The sequence below is a fragment of the Ursus arctos genome, unplaced genomic scaffold, assembly GCF_023065955.2.
Source record: "Ursus arctos isolate Adak ecotype North America unplaced genomic scaffold, UrsArc2.0 scaffold_4, whole genome shotgun sequence".
Taxonomy (NCBI): domain Eukaryota; kingdom Metazoa; phylum Chordata; class Mammalia; order Carnivora; family Ursidae; genus Ursus; species Ursus arctos.
The window spans coordinates 72,018,296-72,028,156 of NW_026623056.1; the positions used below are offsets into that span (position 1 = coordinate 72,018,296).

Here is a 9,861-nt window from a genome sequence, read left to right on the forward strand (position 1 = left end):
GTTGAAGGTGACTTAAAGTATTTTAAAAGCAATCTTTTGCTAATGGTTAATGAACTGTCTTACGGATGAATACTATTCCTTAAAAGATCTGTGAAATAATTTACACTTGATTGTTATAAAATAGTTACATGGGGTTGCATTTGTCATTTTTATTTGGCAAAGTCATTCAGTTCGAAAATCAACAAACATTTATTAGGTGCTTTCTGTTTGCCACGTACTTTAAACAAATTATTTTCACGTAGTACTCAGAAATGTTAAAATGTGTTCTTTTAATACTAAAAATTTTTTAATATACATCGAGTTTTATATTTTTAAGTGACCAAATCTGATTTAAAAAAAAAACAGGTTTACTAAAACAGGAGCAAAAGACAACATAGGAGATACGTTATACATCCAAAGCATGACGCTCCTCATCAGCCCCTGAGCCCCACAGCCCTGACAGAATGTAGGGACCGAGAACTCAATCTACATACACACTTTAGGTTTTGTTTATACTTGGGCTGCGCACGCAACCCATACAGCCGCACTTCCGGCCCAGCGTCCTCTGTTTTTGCGTGGCGCCGCACGGGGCAGCACGTACTTGGTACTTGACCATGTAGGCACAGGAAGGCTTTGAACCCACCTGTAACGCACTGGTTAGGCAGGGCGCGGCGCGAGTCCGTGGTGCGGGTTGGCCGGCTGGAGCCCCCCCGAACCTGTGGAGAGCTGAACTCCGCTCAGGCCGTGGTGCGGCTCCCTCTGGGGCCATGTCTTGGTAAGCCCAGAGTTTGGGGTCGGCTACTGAGTTGGTCTCGTGCTTTCTGGTTTTCTTTAATTTCCTCCACGAGTTAAGGAAATAAGTCGCAAAACATCTTTAGAGTGCAACGCTAAACTTCGGGCTTCCAGTTGTGAAGTCTCTCTACTGGCCGGGGTGGGGCCCTTCTCCGGCACGAAGCTAAGGAGGTGAGGACGGTGAGACCGACCAGGCGGTGTTCCACGTGTCTGCGTGGAAATCTGTGATGGAAAGACATAGCTCGTATTGCACTTGAACCTTCCATCGGGTGTCATATAAATTCTAGGAGGTTTAGAAAGATATTCTCTGGAAAGAATTAGTTGCCTACGGTAATAGCCACCTTTCATGAGGAGTCAATCATCACAAGGCCTCGGGCCGCATAAGTGCCATCAAAGAGTATGGGAACGTGGCGAGCTGGGACACGTGTAAGGCACCGGGTCTCTTAATTCGATGGCAGTCCTGCTTCAGTCTGTGGGTCGCTGTTGTTGCTTGTCTCTCCTGGTTGTGGCTTGTGGGCCGCTGCCTTGCTCAGGTTCCAGGTAATGGGGGAAGGAGCTGGCTGCTCTAGACTGGAGCGGGTACGCGAGACTGGAGCGGGTGCACGAGAGGCGGGCTGCACCTGCACCAGCCCCCACCAGCCCACAGCCGCCTCAGTTCCGCAGCCTCAAGATTCATGTTTTTGCAAGTGGCTATCCAACTGGCCCACTCCCAAAAGCAAATTATTCCCCACTTCACTGCGTGTTAACTTTTTAATGACTGATTATTGGGTACTTTATTGTATTCCCTTGTTTGTCTATTTCTGAACTAATACTATCATATTTATTATATATTTATAATTCATCTTTACATCTGGGAGTAAAGGTTCTTCCCCTTTTTTATACTTCTGCAAGATTGCACAAGCTCTTCTCGAATCTTTATTTTTCATATAAATTTTAGAAACAGCTAATTTTGCTAAAGTACCTGCTGGGATTTATATTGGGATTGCTTTGAATCAATATATTAATTAGGAGAAAATTTATATGTTTACTGTATTGATTTTCCCAAACCTTGAACCTGGAGTAACGCATTTATTGAGATCTTTAATTAATGTTATTCACATTTTGTAGATCTTAGGGGAGGACTGTTGCTCGTCTTCTGTTAGATTTATAACTATGCACTTTTTTTTTTGCAGGAAATATTATCTTTTATATTTTATTTCCTAATTGTCTCCTATATAGAACTTGATTTTTGTATATTGCCATTTCTAAGTTCCACTGTTATGATTTGTATATAATTTGCTCACTTTATATATATATATATATAAAATCATATAAATGTACATACACAATCATATTATTTGTGAATGGAATAGTTTTATTAATTGCCCTTCAATCTTTATTTCACATTAAAAATTTTGTCTTATTGCACTGGCTATACCTTCCGTATTATATTGGTAGACTATAGTATCATTTTTTAAATAGCCATAAAATGTTCTCAGATGAAAAATCCATACAATTCTTTTTAAATAAGCATCCTCCCATTTTCTTTCCTCACAGTGCAGTCACTCAAAATACCACAGTTAGTATCCCTTGTTCCTTACTTCTCAATCATTTTACCAACACACACATACTGACTTTAACCCATTTCAGTGACGCTGCCAAAAGCCATCCATCATTCCCTCCAATTGTGTAATTTTCATTTCACTTCTCTGTTGTATCTATAATCCTTTCGAAAATCTTTATTGCCTTCCGTGAAGCCACGCTCTTACAATGTTTATTAGTTTTAGTTCTTAAAAGAGGAATTTCAGAATGAAGAAAGGCTTATGTTTCTGGCAACTGGGAGTTTCTTATTTGACCGTCTTAATTTATCTAAGCCTAATTTCTTTATCTTGATATGAGATAGTATCTGCATACATGATTTTTTTAGGTAAGTTGTCTGAAGGGCCTATTAGATGGCCAGGCATATGGTAGGTGAGTCCTTTTACTTCTTTGAAGTGTCTACTTCTATTTTTGTACACCTTAAAATTAGAGTTTCCTATGGTTTCATTGAGAGCTTTGTTCTCATTCCAGTCATTGTTCTTGAGTGATAGGATTTTATTAATGTCTTTTAAAATTCAGAGTGATGGGTATTAAGGAGGGCACATATTGCATGGTGCACTGGGTGTTATACACAAATAATGAATCATGGAACATTACATCAAAAACTAAGGATATACTGTGTGGTGACTAACATAACATAATAAAAAATTATTATAAAAAAACTTATAAAAAATAAAATTCAGAGTAAACTTTTCCTCCTTCACACTTCCTAAGCAAATCTAACTTATATTTTCTTTATTTGTGCTCTCATGCTATTCTCACATATTACTTCCTATACTGTAATAACATATACTTCCTATTTTCTCAAACTTGTTAACTTGTTTTTTGAAAGGAAAATCATGTTTCTTTTCTTTACCTGAGGATTTTGGGACTTGAAGTTTTATAAAGCCATTCAGTCTTCCATTTGCAGATTGATTGATTAATTGATTACTACATTTTGCAGATTATCACTTATGTATAAGGCTGCTTATCTTTATACCATACTTTCATTGTTGTTATTCACTGGTAAGTACATTAGGAAACACACAAGTTATCCAGAAAAGTATAAAAGTAGAATAGTATATACACAGATTATGGAATTATCATTTATGTGTATTCTCTACTCTATGCTCCTCCATTCCTAGTGAGAATTCTTTCCAAATTTGCTTTTCAAACAATGCTGCATTGAATCTTCACTTCCCTATGGCACTCTTAAGGGCTGTAGGCAATGAGCACTTTAAATCATACCAATTTTTTAGGAAATTATCTCTTGAATATTTAGAAAATCTATGATCCCACCAGCAGTTTATTATTACTTCTTTTCCATTTTCCCACATGCTGGCCAACATGGGAGATTTTGAGAGTACCTAATATTTACTAACTTATAGAATAAACTGTCATCACAGTTGTAGTTAATTCATATATTCCTTAGCCTCTGGTTTTTCCTCTTATGCTAATTCTCCTTTTCTGTTGTTTGTTGTTCTTGTTTGTCTTTTTCTTTTTGATATATGCTTGTTTTTTAATTTTGTATTTAAATTAGCTACTTGTTGTCTTCTATGTGCCTATCTTTCCCCAGTTCTTTATTTTTTAACATTACTCATTATGCTTTTGACATCACAGAGATTTAAAAATTTTAATAGAGTCAAATTTTGTTACGCAATGAAATTTAGCAAACTTTCCCTTTAATTTTTGATAAGTTTTTGTAGAAACTTTTTTTGTAGAATCATATAACCCTTGGTTTTTGTATATATAAGTTCTTTGTTATTGTTGATTTATTTGAATGCTATTATTTTTATATTTAATACAGTTACTCTGCTAAGTAGACTTAGCTGTAGAGGAGTGAATATTGACTTTCTTGAATTTTTGGCATCATTATGTAATTTTTAAGAAAATCCTCTTTTCTTCTCATATTTTGCTTTTTGTTTCTCAACTTCTTAGTTATATTTCTTTGGCGAGGACTTTTAGTACTTTGCTGATTGTAAGCTGTAATAGTGAGCAAGCTGGCATTTTGCTTACAGTAAAGGAAATGACTACATTTCCCCCCCTTCAGTATGATGTTGCTTTGATTCTTGGCAGAGAGGTTTATCAAGTTGCTAAGATTTATCATAATTGGTACATTTTTATCAGATGTCTTTTCTGGATCCACTCTGAGTTTTTCTTTTTATCTTCAATCAGTTAATGTGTTGATTTACAATGATAATTTTTAAATACCAACCCATTCTTGCATTCCTAAGGCAAATTATGCAAGGTAATGAGTTTAACAACTTTCAATTTTTATTCTTTGTCCAAATTATTTGTATAATACATAGGCTTATCTCTGTCCCTGATATTTTCCTAAAATTAAAATTTGATAATTTGTGGAACAGCTATGTTTTCATTGGGAAAGTTTTGACTATTGATTTGATTTGTAAATACTATTTCTTTTCTAGAGTTTCTTATTATTCTTAAATCACTCCTGTAGTCTTGGGTAATTGTATTATTTTTCTGTTTCTGCCTAGCAAGTTAGCACAAATTTACTGAGTTATAACATCAGACGTTTTTATCTCCCTTTCCATTGGTGAAGAATCTGGGTGTAGCTCACCTGGGTTCTCTGCTTAAGCCATCCAAAGGCTGCAGTTAAGGAATCTGCAAAGAGGAATTCTCATTAGGAGCTGAACTGGGAAAAAGATTAGTTTTCAAGTGACCTTGGTTTGTTGGCAAAACCCATTTCCTTGTTGATAAAGAACTTACAGCAGCTTGCTTCTTCAATACCAGTTGGGAGAAAATCTCCCACCTCAGGGAAAATCCCCATCCTTTCTTTAAGAACTTTAACTTGTAAATGAGATCTATCCAAGATAATCTTTTGATTCAACTCAAAATCAACAGATTTGGGACTCTAATTACATCTGCAACGTTTGCCTTTTCTGTATTTTTCTGGTTACCAACAAGTCACAGGTTGCACTTAAGGGAAGGAGACTGCATAAGGGTGTGGCTTATTATAGGTAACCTTAGGGTGTGTCTACCACAAAATATGCCCTTATAAAAATGATTTTCTAGGGTATGTGCAGAAGTGTCCCATTTTTATATGCCTAATATAACTGACCTCTTCTTTCCCTTTGTTTTTCATCGGTCTTCCTACTGGTTGGTATATTTATTAAGAGTTTCCAAGGCCTGCAATTTTGGCTTAGTTGATATGGTCGTTTTCACAAGTAAACCTGAACATAATTATGAGAGTGCCTAGTTCTACTTGTGTAGAACATTTCAGTTCCTGATTCAGATAATTTTTGATAAAATTTATTTTTTAGAGCAGTTTTAGGTTCACAGCAAATTGAGCAGGAAGCACAGAGAGTTCCCATGTATGCCTTGACTCCACGTCCACGCAAACTCCCCCACTATCATCCTGAGCTACAGCGGTATATTTGTTACAGTTGATGCCCTTGCACTAACATGTTATCACCGAAAGTCCGAAGTTTATATTAGAGTTCACTCTTGGTGTTGTACATTCTATAGGTTTTGACAAATGTGTAATGACATTTATCTACCATTACAGTAGCATAAAGAATAGTGTCATTGCCCCGGAAATTCTCTGTGCTCCTTGCTCTGGCCTCTTTGGCAACTGCTGATCTTGTTACTGTACCCATCATAGCTTTGTCTTTCCCAGAATGTCCTATAGCTGGAATTATATAGTATGTAGCATGTTCAGATTGGCATCTTTCACTTAGTAATATGCCTTTAAGTTTCCTCCATGTGTTTTTCATGGCTTGGTAGTTCATGTCTTGAGCAATGAATAATGTCTGCTGTGTGGATGTACCAGTTTATTTATCTCTGTGTATTTACTTGCTAAAGGACATCTTTGTTGCTTCCCAGTTTCAGCAACTAGGTAAACATTTGCTTGCCGGTTTTTGTGTGGACGTAAGTTTTCAATTCCTTTGGATAAATATCAAGGAGTGTGAGTGCTCTACTATAGGGTAAGATCATGTTTGGTTTTGTAAGAAACCACCGTCTTCCAAAGAGGCTGTACCATTTTGTATTGCCACTAGTAATGGATAAGAGTTCCTGTTGTTCCACATCCTCACCAACATTTGGTGTTGTGAATGTTACAGATTTTGGTTATTCTAATAGCTCTGTAGAGGTATCTCATTGTTGTATGAATTTGTACTTATCTGATGACAAATGGTGTGGAACATCTTTTCTTATGCTTATTTGCCTGCCATCTGTAGGTCTTTTGTGAGACGTCCCTTCAGGGTTTTTAGCATTTTTTTAATCAGGCTGTTCATGTTCCTATTGTTGAGTTTTAAGATTTCCTTGGATATTTTGGATAAAAGTCCCTTATCCAACTATGTGTCTTTTGCACACATTTTTCCCAGTGTGTGGCTTGTCTTCACTTTCTCCTGACAGCGTCTTTCTCAGACTCAGTCTATGTGATGAGATGAAGAGAGATGACTGACACGGGCATTGTGATGTGGTGTTAGGCTACTATTGACCTGACAGTACATCTGAAGGAAGCTCATCTGCTTCTGAACTGCAATTGACTGTGGGGAACTGTAACCGCACAAAGCGAAACTGTGGTTGAGGGGGAGCTACTGTATATATACATCTTTATCCATTCACCCATTGACACTCACTTTGGTTGGTTCCATCTTGGTTATTACGAATAATGTTGTAATAAATATGGACATGCAGATATCTCTTCAATATCCTGTTTTCATTTCTTGTGGATCTATACCCAGAGGTATGATTGCTAGATCATATGGTAGTTTTATTTTTAATGCGAAGAACCTCCATACTATGTTCCACAGCAGCTGCACCAATTTACATTCCGACCAACAGGGCACAAGAATTCCCTTATACTCTTCACAAATGGAATTCTGAGTGAGATATGAGAGGCACATATCAGGCTGCCTCTGCATATTCAAGCACAAGAGCTTTGCATACCATTCTATGCCATTACCTCCAGCAGGGCCTGGGTCATAGTAGCAGTCAATAAATGTATATGAATAAGTGCATTTTTTTTCTGGGAAAAATAGATGTGCATATCTCCTCAAGTATTTTCTTGCACATTAGTGTTTTGCCAAGAGCTACTGGCAAGCCAGATCTAGAGACTAATTACCTGAGAAGATGCCTGAATCCTCACCCAAACTTAACAAAAGGGAAAGTAAAATGTGTTAAAGGCCCTATTTGTCAAAGAACCAGAGGAGTGTCCTCTTAGTAAGTATAGGACTTATCCTTATCACTAGTTCCTGAAAAGTAGTTTCATGGAATTTCGATGGCAAGCAAAACATGGGATTTCAATGGCAAGAATCAAAATTGTTTGTTTTCAGATTGGGGCGTGGGTGATCTGAAGTTCAGAATCCTTGTGGTGCCTATGGTCTCCTCCATTAAACATTGCCATAGTCTCAAACAATTATATTACTGGAGTGCAATGTTTGTTTGCTCTATTATTGAAGACTAATTCTGCTAAAGATGATGGGAAAAAAAAAGGAATGGTTTGAAATTTAGAGAATGTGTTAAGCCTAGAGAGTGAGTAATCAAGTAGCTTGTGAGACCAAGGAAGAATTCATAATTGTGTTATGAATAGAAAGTAAAGCAAAGTAAAAGATGGAATAAATGGTCTATATAAAGGCATGAAGAAGAATGCCATAGATAGAAGGGGATTAAAGGAACAAGTAAATCTGAAATATTAATAAGCACAAATCCTGCTACCTCCGGTTTGACAGTCAGTCATCCCTACATTAGACACCCATTGGTGACAGTCCTTGTGGCCCCATCTGGGACTCAATGTGTGCTCTATCCCAAGAATACAGTCATAAGCACAGCTGCTCAGCAAAACATAGGAAAAGTATAGTTATTGGCGAGTTGTACTAGTCCCACATCTCTGTAATAGAACTAGTGCACTTGGCTCCAGGCACCTTCTTTTTCTGAGTCTTCTTGCTCAAACCTCAACTATGATTTTTTAATCTTGTCATTATCAGGAAATAATTTTCTAACAGCATAAATTGCTAGTTAAACTTTGTATCTTTGATTGATGAGATGGCCATTTACCTGGAGATAAAAAGAAAAATTATCTCAAGTTGTTTGTAGAATAGAAGTTCTTGGCCCAAGAGGATTGATGATGGTAGAGATTGTGTTAAAGAGGTACAGAGGTGGGGTGCCTGGGTGGCACAGTCGTTAAGCGTCTGCCTTCGGCTCAGGGCGTGATCCCTGTGTTCTGGGATCGGGCTCCCAGCAGAGCAGTCCCTCTCCCACTCCCCCTGCCTGGGTACCCTCTCTCGCTGGCTGTCTCTCTCTCTGTCAAATAAATAAATAAAATCTTAAAAAAAAAAAAAAAAAAGATGTGTAGAGGTGTTAATTTCCTCAGTGGACATGTGAACTGGTTTGGGATCAAGTGACTCAGGGCTCTTTGTTCTGGCACCTTAGCCTAGGAGCAATCTTTGACACACCATTTTCTATAAAATATTATTTTATAATAATATTATTTTCTATGTGAGCTGTGATATGAAAAGTTTGAGATTCACTGGGTTGTGATAATATATTGGAAGAGATCCATGGCAGTAAGAGCCCAATATGTAACAAAAATGTCCATGGTATCCATGTGTCATAAACTATTAGGCTGTGGGGGACCCTCTTAGCTACCATCTTACTCTGCAATACCCCCAAAATGACCCTTGGTATTTTTTCACTTACCACTGATATTAACTTTTAAAGATAGATTCTATTATATTACTTATGTTACAAATCAGTAAACAGAGGTTATTCAAAGACTTCTAAATATCCTTTCTCCCCTTCTTTCTTAGAAGCAGCCTAACCACAATTTTTAAAATTTAATAATGAAGTATAATTGAAAAACAATGTAATATTAGTTTCAGATGCACGACCTATTGAATCAACAATTCTGTACATTACTCAGTGCTCACCAGGATAAGTGTAGTTACCAATGTGTCACCATACAACATTATTACAATATTATTGGCTATATTCCCTATACTGTACTTTTTCATCATTGTGACTTACTTATTTTATAACTGGAAGCCTGTAGCTCTTAATACCCTTTATCTATTTTGTCTGACCCCCACCTAACTCCCCCCTGGCAACCACCACTTTGTTCTCTATATTTAAGAATACGTTTGGGTTTTTTTGTTTTTTGTTTGTTTTGTTGTTTTGTTTTTTTTTTTACATTCCACATATAAGTGAAGTCATATATATTTGTCTTTCTCTGATTTATTTCACTTAGCATAGTACTGTTTAGGTCCATTCATGTTGTCACAAATGGCAAGATTTCATTCTAGTTTTGGCTGAATAGGATTCCACTCTGTGTGTGTGTGTGGGGGGGGGTATATCACATCCTCTTTATCCATTCATCTATCAATGACCACTTGGGTTCCTTCCATGTCATGGTATTGTAAATAATGCTGCAGTAAATCTAAGAGTGTGTATATCATTTTGAATTAGTATTTTCATTTTCTTTGGGATAAACCACAATTTTTGTAGAGGTAAAATACACTGAGATAGAGGACTAGATTTTTCTCAGACTCAAGTGCAAAGGCAGGAGATTGA

At 36.9% G+C, this 9,861-nt stretch overlaps 1 pseudogene; it reads right to left on the reverse strand.

The window, feature by feature from the left end:
* Positions 1–716: 716 nt before the first annotated feature.
* On the reverse strand, positions 717–1,447 carry LOC113256955 (ubiquitin-conjugating enzyme E2 J2-like; annotated as a pseudogene).
* Between the last annotated feature and the right edge of the window lie 8,414 nt (positions 1,448–9,861).